This window comes from Podarcis melisellensis, assembly GCF_964234715.1.
Source record: "Podarcis melisellensis genome assembly, chromosome: 7".
Classification (NCBI taxonomy): Eukaryota; Metazoa; Chordata; class Lepidosauria; order Squamata; family Lacertidae; genus Podarcis; species Podarcis melisellensis.
Window position 1 is genome coordinate 80,387,310 of NC_138539.1, and position 11,622 is coordinate 80,398,931.

Here is an 11,622-nt window from a genome sequence, read left to right on the forward strand (position 1 = left end):
GTATGATGTTTGTGGGTGGTGGTCTTGGGTTACACCCCTTCTGGGATGTATGTATGATGTATGGAGGGGTGGTCTTGAGCTCCAGGGCAGGGAATTTAAAATGTCTATATAAGGGCAGGCACACTTTGGTTCTGGGACCTCCTCCTTTCCTGCGTGTGAGGGGAGCACCCTGTTGCAACAGATCAGTAAAGATCAGGCTTACTAGCTGCTTTGCTTCTCAGTATTCTCTGGTTTGCCTCTGTTATTTTCTCCTACCAATGGGGAACCCATGTAAGGACTCTATACGGGCTCTTGGATACCCCATAAGGGGAAAAGGGCAGATTTTCTTTACAACACAGTGGAAAGGTGCAATACAAACCTTGTGGAGTAGCACAGCCATGACTGCATCCATAGCCCAGTGGTTAATGATGGCAGCCATAGCAGAAAGCAGTAGTGGGGAGGACGATTGGGTTGAACTCCTGTGTCACCCTCTAACTGGCTCAGCAGTTGAGTTCAGCTGCCAGAAGGCTGCCTCAGCTGAGTGGGCTCCCTCACTCAAGCGCCCCCTCACCCTGTATGGTGTAAGGGGTATGTGTTGGGATGATCTGTAACGTCTGAAAATGTGAAGCCTTAATTGCTGTGCGGAAGAGGAAATTTCAGCAAGTGTATACAAGTAGCCTTCTCCTACTTTACATCTGACCACTGAGCTTACAGTGTGTTCCCTGTCCCTTGGTATGTTCCTTTAGCTACTAATCGCAGATCTGTTTGCTAAGAGACTCTCTTACATAAAACTTCATACTTCTTCTAACCACTTGCACCTTCTTCTTTTTTTAAAGTAGCTGGACTCTAGCTCCTAGAGGAACTGACTAGATTGGTAGCTCTTGCACAATATTTCCTGAAAACACAAACTTATTTATTTAAGTTTTAAGGTTACAAGCCAATGGACACTTTCTTGGAAGTCAGCCCCACTGAAACCCTCAAGACTTATTGCTGAGCAGACACGCGTAGGAAATGTGTTAGGATTGTTCCACAAAATTCTCTGACTGGTTTGAATTATATATCATTAAATGGATTAGCTGCAATGTCACTGTGTTGGTTTTACACAGTTTTTGGTATTAAGTGACAGGTAGATCCCAGGGCTTCTTGTACACATCTCTAGCAAACAGTCATATTACTGTTATTACTCCTACCTGCTTGAAAGGGACAGTATAGAATGGTTCAGGACTGTGGTACTTTTCCTGTCATGCAGGAACAAGCCAAAATTGGTGTTGAACAAGAAGATATTTTTCTGATAAATTTTATTTTTGACCCCTTCTGAAAAGAGAGGATCATTTTTGTGTGTGGTAGCCGCTAGCAACCATTTCTCCCCCCAACCCATAATGGCCTGGAACGGTGCTCGGTCTCCGTCATTTTAGGAGATGCAGTTGGTGGCCAGGCTGCCAATACAGGACAGAGAGAAAGAAGCAAATTTTCACTGCCTCAGAATTCTGGGAGGCTATTTTTGCTCCCCTTTATGGGCAAATGGAACACGTACAGCATCTTAATTATAGAATATTGTCAAGTGATGCTAGATCTCACCTAGAAGGTGAAGGGCACCCCAGAAAATGCCCTGCCCCTAGTGGCTGTCATTATGCTTCATATGAGTGAACAAACCCAAGCAAGGCTTCAAATGTTGAGTAGAACATGCAGAGAGGAATATATGAAATAAGGTGGTCCTAAATGTAACCAGGGGAAGTGGGTGGCGCTGTGGGTTAAACCACAGAGCCTAAGATTTGCCGATCAGAAGGTCGGCGGTTCGAATCCCCGCGACGGGGTGAGCTCCTGTTGCTCGGTCCCTGCTCCTGCCAACCTAGCAGTTCGAAAGCACGTCAAAGTGCAAGTAGATAAATAGGTACCGCTCCAGCGGGAAGGTAAAGGATGTTTCCATACACTGCTCTGGTTCGCCAGAAACAGCTTAGTCATGCTGGCCACATGACCTGGAAGCTGTACGCCGGCTCCCTCGGCCAATAAAGCGAGATGAGCGCTCCAGCTCCAGAGTCGGCCACGACTGGACCTAATGGTCAGGGGTCCCTTTACCTTTACCTTTACCTTAAATGTACCCAGGTCTCAAGCTGAATGTACTGCTGTGCCCTAAGTGGATTAAACCATGGGCATCAGAACTTGTTCTCATCTCCCCCATTCCTCCTCCTCCTCCCGCTTTCTCTTTGTCCTTCTTCTTTTTGAATAAATTTTATTAGAGTTTATAAAGAGAGAGACAAAACTATTTGGTATTAATATCTTTTTCTTAATTCACATTAATCTAAATTAAATAAAAACATAAAGGAAGAGGAAAAGAAAAGGGAAAGGAGAAAAGTGAGGAGAGAGAAAATGAGAGAAAACAAGAAAAAAGAGATAGAAAAGAACATAAAAGATAAAATATAGAAATTAAAGAACTTATGATTCTTCATCTGCCCACTATATTTAAACAATAGTTACTTTATCCACCCCAATATAACATCCAACTAAACCACTTTCTATAAACCAACACTATCTTCAGTCCCCAAATGCGTATACCATTTCATTACCTTCTTCACACAAAAAGACTATAAGAGTTTTCCAGTCTTTAATAAATGTTTGCTCTTCTTAATTCTTCCGGATTTGTCTCTTTCGCTGTCAACATTTAGATCTTATGGTCCCTGAGGAAGAGACCTGTCTTTTTTCCTTGTGGTGCTCAGTGTGCCACCCATATACATTGGTGATGAAATTGGCCTAAACATAGCTCTCTTCCACCTACATCTCCTGCCCATGTTTAGAGCTCAACCCTTCTCCTGATTTATTTTTTCATTTCTGACACACCATTCCTGCCCTAAGTCTGAGACCCAAGAAAGTAAGCCACTATCGTTCTGCTTTAGGGTGAGTCACTACTCAACTCTATGAACCAGTCTGGTTGCTCCTATCTTGGAAAATAATTGTGCCAATTAGTGTGAAAGGACAACTGACTTATGTGGGGTGTGGGTGAAGAAATGTTAGACATTGGTACCACCAGAGCATCCCTGACATGTCCCCTGTCAGAGTGATTCTGTGTGCTAAATACATATGAATCATCTACGTTTAGTGAGTGGTATGTCCCACTAACTGGTACTATGAGAGAAGGAGAAAATAATCTCTTTCTGCACTATGCATATTTTTGTAAAACCTCTGATAGGTTTACAACATGATAGAGATTTGCAAAACTGTTTGAAAATTATAGCTATGTACATATATTCACAAGGACACGGGTGGCGCTGTGGGTTAAACCACAGAGCCTAGGACTTGCCGATCAGAAGGTCGGCAGTTCGAATCCCTGTGACGGGGTGAGCTCCCATTGCTCGGTCCCTGTTCCTGCCAGCCTAGCAGTTCAAAAGCAAGTCAAAATGCAAGTAGATAAATAGGTACCGCTCCCGCGGGAAGGTAAACGGCATTTCTGTGCACTGCTCTGGTTCACCAGAAGCGGCTTAGTCATGCTGGCCAAATGACCTGGAAGCTGTATGCTGGCTCCCTTGGCCAATAAAGCGAGATGAGTGCTGCAACCCCAGAGTCGGTCACGACTGGACCAAATGGTCAGGGGTCCCTTTACCTTTATCTTACATATATTCACATGTAGAAGAAAACCCCCCCAAAAGACTATTAAGGACAACTTAGTAAACAAATCAGAACATTACTTAGAAAAATGATAGAAATAATGGGAAAAGTACAATGCACACAAGTTTGGAAAGGGTTATTTACGGAATTAGTTTATAAACTTTCAGGATTGCTGGCAATTCTCTTCGGACAATCATGGACAATTGCTAACATAACAGAAGAATGAATGAAAGAAAAAGTAGTATTGATTTTTTAAAAATAAGAATGAGGACACAGGGAGCTTTGCAAATTGCCATCTTCCCCAAATCTAATTTTCCTCGTAATAGAATAAAAGAACAGAAAGCAGAGGAAATGACATGGAACTACCCAGAGTATAATAGGAACACAAACCACAGGCAATATAGGATTCTTAACAAACATTGTCTCATTTCCCCCCCACATGGAAGGCTTACACAGGGTGAGTCTTTTAAAAGAGGCCCTGTGGAACATCTGTACTCTGTATCCACAAGGCCTCTTTTAAAGGACTCACCTTGTATAAGATTGGTAGACCTTAAGAATACGAAGGAGGGCTAGGAATGCCCAGTCTTGGGTTATGCTATGCAGCTTTCCGAATTAAATCGCTGATACTTCTCATTAGAGGCAGAGTGAACATTCCATGGGTACAGATAGAAAGCAACTACACAATACCATCAGCTGCGCTTCTTGCAGCTCTCTCGCATGGAACTGGGAAAGGAGGCTAACCAATTCTTAAAAGCAACATTGATGGTGGGGTGGAATTCGAACTCAGTACTGGCTCCTAAGCCTTCACCGCTGATGCCTTTGTTAGATCGCTTTCATCTTTGCTACCAGATCCTCTTCTGAGATTGCTTTGCCTCTTACAAACAGAAGCCAGTACTGAGCTCCAGTTCCACCACGCCATCAATGTTGCTTTTAAGAACTGGTGGAACAATGGACAAATCTTGAGATTAAAAAAAGGATGCACACAATATTAACTGGAAGATTCATTCAGTAATTCATTTAACTCTGGAGGCTTAGCTTATACACTTCCAGAGTTAATGCTAAATGCATTACTTCTGGAAAATGAGCCACCATAGCCGCTAGACTCGTCTACCCATGTACTATCTGAAACCAAAGGGATGTGTCGGTTGCCAGCTGTGAAATATGCTGGCAATATTTTCAGCTCTCCTACTCCTCTACATCACCTTCTCTCTTCAGTTGATCTGGGCATCTAATCAAACTGGCTGCAACTGAGGACTGGTTGACACATGCCTGTTCGTTGCTTGTTTGGTGAAGCATCAACAGTTGACTTGCCTGTGTGACTGAGTCATTGCAGGTTCATCATAGATATAATTTCTGCAGCTCCCAAGGACTGCTCAGAGTCAATCTGCATGACTGTATGATGTGTAATACTCTTCAATGGAGCCAGCTCACTCATTTGGCCAAGAGCAGTCAAATATAGCATCATCCAGGGATGAGAGGTGAAGCTGGGATGAACAGATTTGCTCCATTTTGTTCCATTATTGATCAGTGAGTTGGCTCAACTTCATTATTTTAACTTGCTTTCCTTCAGCTTTAAATGTGGGATTTCCATTTCCATTCTAAGGTTTTTATGCAGTTGTACCTTGGTTGCTGAACGCCTTGGAACTCGTATGCTTTGGCTCCTGAACGATTGAAAACTGGAAGTGAGTGTTCCGGTTTTCTAATGATTTTGGAAGCTGACTGTCCGGTGTGGCTTCTGCAGTTTCCGATTGGCTTCAGGAAATTCCTGCAGCCAATTGGAAGCCACATCTTGGTTTTCGAACAGTTCGGAAGTCAGACTCCCTGAACGCATTCTGTCTGAGAACCAAGGTACTGCCTTTCAGCAGCCCTCTGAAAGTGGTTCACAAAATATGTTCTTCACAAAATAAGTTCTTCACAAAAGCACACCGAGAGGGAAAATATAAAGATCCGAACTAAAAACAATTCATTCCAAAACTCAGTAGTAAAATACAGCATCAGTAATCAGCTAAATGCAGGTGGAAACGTTTATGCGGTTGGACCCACTTTCAGTTACTTCTGACCTCTTTTTTTCTGCTAGGTTTCTAACGTGCACAAAGTTCTGTGCATATGGATGAAAGATGTTGCATAAAGGTATCTTGAAGTGATTGTGGTTACCGTCACATCAGGATTCTTTTTTGTGTTACTTCATCCATGTGCCCAGGAACTTACTTACATTGGTATCCTAGGGAAAGATGCAAATGAACATTGGGAAATGAAAGCTGAGCAAATTGCACAGCAGTTTGAAATTGTACAACTGGTGTCAGTACCAAACAACTGGTTGTAACAGCAATGTAACACCATTTTTTAAAAAAGAGATTAAGAGGGACTCAGGAAATTACAGGCTAGTTAACTCAATGTCTGTTCCTGGAAAAAACATTATTAAAGAGCCAACTTCTAGGGGCTGTAGGGACTTCAGCCTCCCATAAAATATTTCAGGGGGCTGCCCCCCCAAGTTAATGGGCATTGTCATTCAAATGGTGAGTGTGCACTGTGTAATGTGATCGAATATGTGGGGCAGGGCTTACCTGGGACCCCTCAATATGTTATTCAAGTTGGCACCCCTGTTTGAGAATGTCAAGAAGCCTATTGTCATGGGCTTCGCTAAAGAGAATTCATTAATGTATGAAACACTATTAAAAAACAACAAAAAATTACTATCTAAAATGTATAACCTTTTGCTAGATCTGGACATGATTGATGAGGAAGTGAAAGAGACAATGATTAAATGGGTGCAAGACTTCGGCCATACAATATATTTAGGGAGAAACTTTGGCAGGAAGATATAAGACTTACCGCCTGTAGTACAATAAAAGAAAATTTCATCAAAATGTTCTACAAGTGGTATTTAACACCGGTCAAACTAGCAAAAATCTATAAACTGAAATCCAACCTCTGCTGGAAATGCAACAAGGAAGCTGGAACAACAATGCATATGTGGTGGAGCTGCACCCCGATTAAGTACTTCTGGGGAGAAATACATAAGGAGTTGAAAAAACTGCTTAAAACCCCATTAACAAAAAAACCAGAGGCTTACTTACTGGGCCTATTAGGAAAAGAAATACCGGAATCGAAAAAAAGAATTTTTTTATATGCGACCGCCGCAGCTAGGATAGTAATAGCATCTAAATGGAAAGCTAAAGAACTACCTACCAAGGAGGAATGAATTCTCAAATTAAACGAATATTTAAAGTTGGCTAAATTAACAGCATCTATACGACAGCAGTCAAATCAAAAACTAAAAAATGAATGGCAATGCTTTGATGACTATATGACAAAATACTGGTCTAAAAAAGACATGCTAATATGCTTAGACTAAGAATGTAAATGCATCAAAACAATAATCTATCAAAGAGATATATATGTATATAGAGAAAATAAAAACAATCAGAATGCATTGATAAGGGTAAAATTGATTCTAGAGAAGACGAGTAGCGGTGGAGGGAAGCTAAACAGGGTGGTGGGTTTATTTTATTTTGTTTATGTTTTTTTCTTTTGGGATATTGTATAATGATTTAATGTTTCTTTTCTGTTATGTAATATTTCTCTTTCTCTTTTGAATTGTATGATGGAAAATCTAAATAAAATTTAAATAAATGAAAGGAAGAAGAAGAAGAAGAAGAAGAAGAAGAAGAAGAAGCAGCCTGTTGTTGTGGAGCCAGCCAGCAATAAATCACACAGAATACGTAAGGAGTTTTGAATGAAAGTTTGTGAAACATGTAAGTTGCCCCGAGAGTGCATAGACATTGAGGAAGGCCGGAATACATGGCTTCTGGGCTGCATTCCAAAACAATATGGCAACCAAAACATAGTTCCAGTTACAGATAGGTAGCCGTGTTGGTCTGCCATAGTCAAAACAAAAAAAATTCCTTCCAGTAGCACCTTAAAGACCAACTAAGTTAGTTCTTGGTATGAGCTTTCGTGTGCATGCACACTTCTTCAGATACATGAAACCAAGAACTAACTTAGTTGGTCTTTAAGGTGCTACTGGAAGGAATTTTTTTTGTTTTAACCAAAACATAGGCATCCTTCAAAATTCACACATATCCAAAATTTATGTTGCCGTTCTCCAACCAAACAATGTTTTAAAAATGCTCATGTTTTTTGGGAAATGTGCATAAGAACGAATACATTGGTGAAAATACCATAACCTGCAAAAAAGCATTATGCTAGGAGAAATGGATTGCAAAAATGGGCACATTTTTAGAAAATATTTTTATTAGGCTACTGTAATGCTAAAATAGGGATGTGGGTGGCGCTCTGGGTTAAACCACAGAGCCTAGGACTTGCTGATCAGAAGGTCGGCAGTTCAAATCCCCACGACGGGGTGAGCTCCCGTTGCTTGGTCCCAGCTCCTGCCAACCTAGCAGTTCGAAAGCACGTCAAAATGCAAGTAGATAAATAGGTACCGCTCCCGTGGGAAGGTAAACGGCGTTTCCGTGCGCTGCTCTGGTTCACTAGAAGTGGCTTAGTCATGCTGGCCACATGACCCGGAAGCTGTACGCTGGCTCCCTCGGCCAATAAAGCGAGATGAGCGCCGCAACCCCAGAGTCGGCCACGACTGGACCTTATGGTCAGGGGTCCCTTTACCTTTTAATGCTAAAATGCTGAAGTATTTTCATGAGGATTTGTTCAAAACAAATGAGGAAATTGCTGAAGAAATGCGGAGAACATCATTTAAGATTGGAAATATGAGAAACTGAGAGAACTGACTTCAGTCTCATTGCTTTTAATGAGTCTGTTTACCATGTCTGGATCCAACCCTTTGATAAATATATGACTACAGCAAGCTGTGAACTGTATTCTTTTTTAAAGGGCTACTTGTGAAAACCTGATTAAAAGGGTGGAATGGATGCCTAACTTAGCAGTTTTCACATGACATATATTCCTGGCTCAGGCCATGAATTTGTATAATGAATTAATTCACTTCCGCACTGGGTGAAATATTCAAATACTATAAAGTGAGTGATTTGTAATATTTTGTAAACATTGCAATAAACAGAGTGAATTTGTCACTTTAACAACAGAAAAAGGTTGTAGATGGATGGCAATATAATTTAATCATTTTTAATGCACACACACACACACACACACACACACACACAAATAATCAGATTTGCCCTCTCTGGCCTTTTGAGAAGCAAGAACCAGTGTATCTAATTATCTGAACCCCAAGAACACAAAAGAATAACAAGTAGTGGACTCATAAATCTGTTGGAACAACTCCATGTTTTCTGATTAAACTCTATTCCTGGTGGCGCCCAACAATCATGTTCGCCCTGTGTTCATAGTAATTGCATGTGTCAAAGCTGAGGCCTTGTGTAAACTGCACCAAATCAATTACAATTTTAATTTAGAGAGAGATAACTGTATTTGCCCCTGCAGGCAGATTGCATCAGGTCACTATTATACAACTGAGTAAGAAAGAGGGGGAAGGGGGAGCTCCTTCAGGGCTCTCTAGGTTAATAGTAAGTGGGAAATGTAATGGAGCCCACATCACAAAAAGGTTCCCCTCCTTTTAACAAGAGAATAATTTACAAACATGAAATACGCTGCACAAATTGTATGCTCGCTCTGTGTAAGTGTCCAGATGTACATGCTTTAAAATTCTTCAGTGTAGCTGAGGGTGGCCTAATGAGAAATTAAAGTTGCAAAGAGAATGCAGGAACCGTTCAAAACACACGCAGATTCCAATATAATAGCACAGAACGGTTGTTACTGAACAGGTAACAAGCTACGACTCTAAACATTTTGTCATGGGCACCTGGTTGCATGTGACATGTGGTGGCCTCGGACAGGAGGAGGCGCAATGCTATATGTATCATAAAACCATATCGAACCACCTTGGGCCAAGATGAGCATCACAAAGAAGGTCCAAGCGCACAGTTCAGAGTGAATGTGCATCGGTGAGATCTATTTCGGATTAAAGTTCTATTGACTTCAGCAGAACTCACTTTCATTCACATAATGAGCTCCACCATTTATTTAATTCTCTTTTGCTTTCAGATACATGCATGCAGCAGTAAAGGACTCATCCACGCAGCGCCATTGCTTTGAATTAATCGTGGAAGCTTTTAAAAAGATTATTCCATAACACATACAGAAGTCGGGGCAAACGTTAACAGAATTAAGCCCATCGCACTCCCTGCATCAAAGGGATATGAGTTACGAAGGCTGTGAGGCAGCAGACTGCAAGTGGGAGCTGGATATGAATCTGCTTATAGACCTCAGCACCAGCCATATTCTTCAGAAGAACAGACAGAGTGTGTTTCGCTCAGGACGGCTTTCGATCTGTTAAGGCTGCTGTGGCCTGGCTTGTGGTTTAAAGTACGATCCATTTTTATTGTTCCATTGTTTTAAAATGCTTTCCATGTATTGATCATTAGCCAATATTAATTTCATAAAGAATGAATGAATGCGCAAGTTGATAAAGATGACACATGAGGCAATGAACAGGGTGACCTAGAAGGTCTACAGCAGGGCTGGATTTAGGTTTGATGAGACCCTAAGCTGCTAAAGGTAATGGGGCCCTTTATATGTCCAGCTATCCTTTGTTAACAACAAATTGTCGCTGTTTTTGTGTTGAATATACGGTAGTACCTCGGTTTACGAACTTAATCCGTTCTGAAAGTCTGTTCTTAAACCAAATCCGTTCTTAAACTGAGGTGCGCTTTCCCTAATGAAGCCTCCTGCCACCAGTGCCCTTCCACCGTTTGGCTTCTGTTCATAAACCGAGCTAAAGTTCACCAACCAGAACACTACTTCCGGTTTTGCAAAGTTCGTAAACCGAATAATTCATAAACAGGACTGTTTGTAAACCGAGGTACCACTGTATGCTATATGGTAATTTATGGACCTAATAGGTATCTCAAGCCATTTGCACATGTTGCCATGAAACCAGTCCATGCAGAATGTAGGCACCCTATATATAGAAATGACCAAAACAGTGATAGTTTAGGGAGCAGGCTAGCAGGCGGGGCCCATTACTTGCATCATAGGAGCCTAAAGTAAAGGTAAAGGTAAAGGTACAGGGACCCCTGACCATTAGGTCCAGTCGTAACCAACTCTGGGGTTGCGGCGCTCATCTTGCTTTATTGGCCAAGGGAGCTGGTGTACAGCTTCTGGGTCATGTGGCCAACATGACTAAGCCGCTTCTGGTGAATCAGAGCAGCATACGGAAATGCCGTTTACCTTCCTGCCAGAGCGGTACCTATTTATCTACTTGCACTTTGACGTGCTTTCGAACTGCTAGTTTGGCAGGAGCTGGGACTGAGCAACAGGAGCTCACCCCGTCGCGGGGATTCAAACCACCAACCTTCTGATCGGCAAGCCCTAGGCTCTGTGGTTTAACCCACAGCGCCACCCACATCCCTATAGCTTGTTTAGCTTATACATAAATCTATGGCACCTTGTGCCTCCCCAGAGACAAGCAGAAATTCAGTTTTATATTGGGCTGCTCCTTCTGTCCGTTACTTCTTTTCCAAATCTCCTTTTCTCTTAGCTCCTGCCCTCACTTCTCTTGTTCTACACAGCTGCTTCTGGCCTTTGAGGTCAGGATAGGGTTTCTCGCAGCTGTGCTACAGTTGGCAATCCTAAACCCAAGTAGTAATTTACTACCAGACTGTTGCACTCATTACTTATCTGACCCACCATGCATGGAATCTGATGGTCATCTGGCCTAAAGAATCCCAGGCAAGTCGGTGACGTTACTCCAGATTTACACCGACAGGCCTGCCAGGGGATTTGGTTCCTTTCTTCTCTAGACTAATCAGATAAACTCCCATCCCTGCTTCATCCTGCTTAATCCTACTTTGTTTTAGGGATATTAAAGAACTTGCTTGCTGCCTATTAATTGCTGCTTTCTAAAGTATATCAGTCAAGAGAGCTAGGCATCATTCCTCAGAGGCCTACTGGCACATCCCACTTTAATTATGGCTCTTAAGAAGTTAAACAAATATTAGATCCTCTTTCAAAGCCGTTCCAGTGCTTCCACATGATTACATGCCA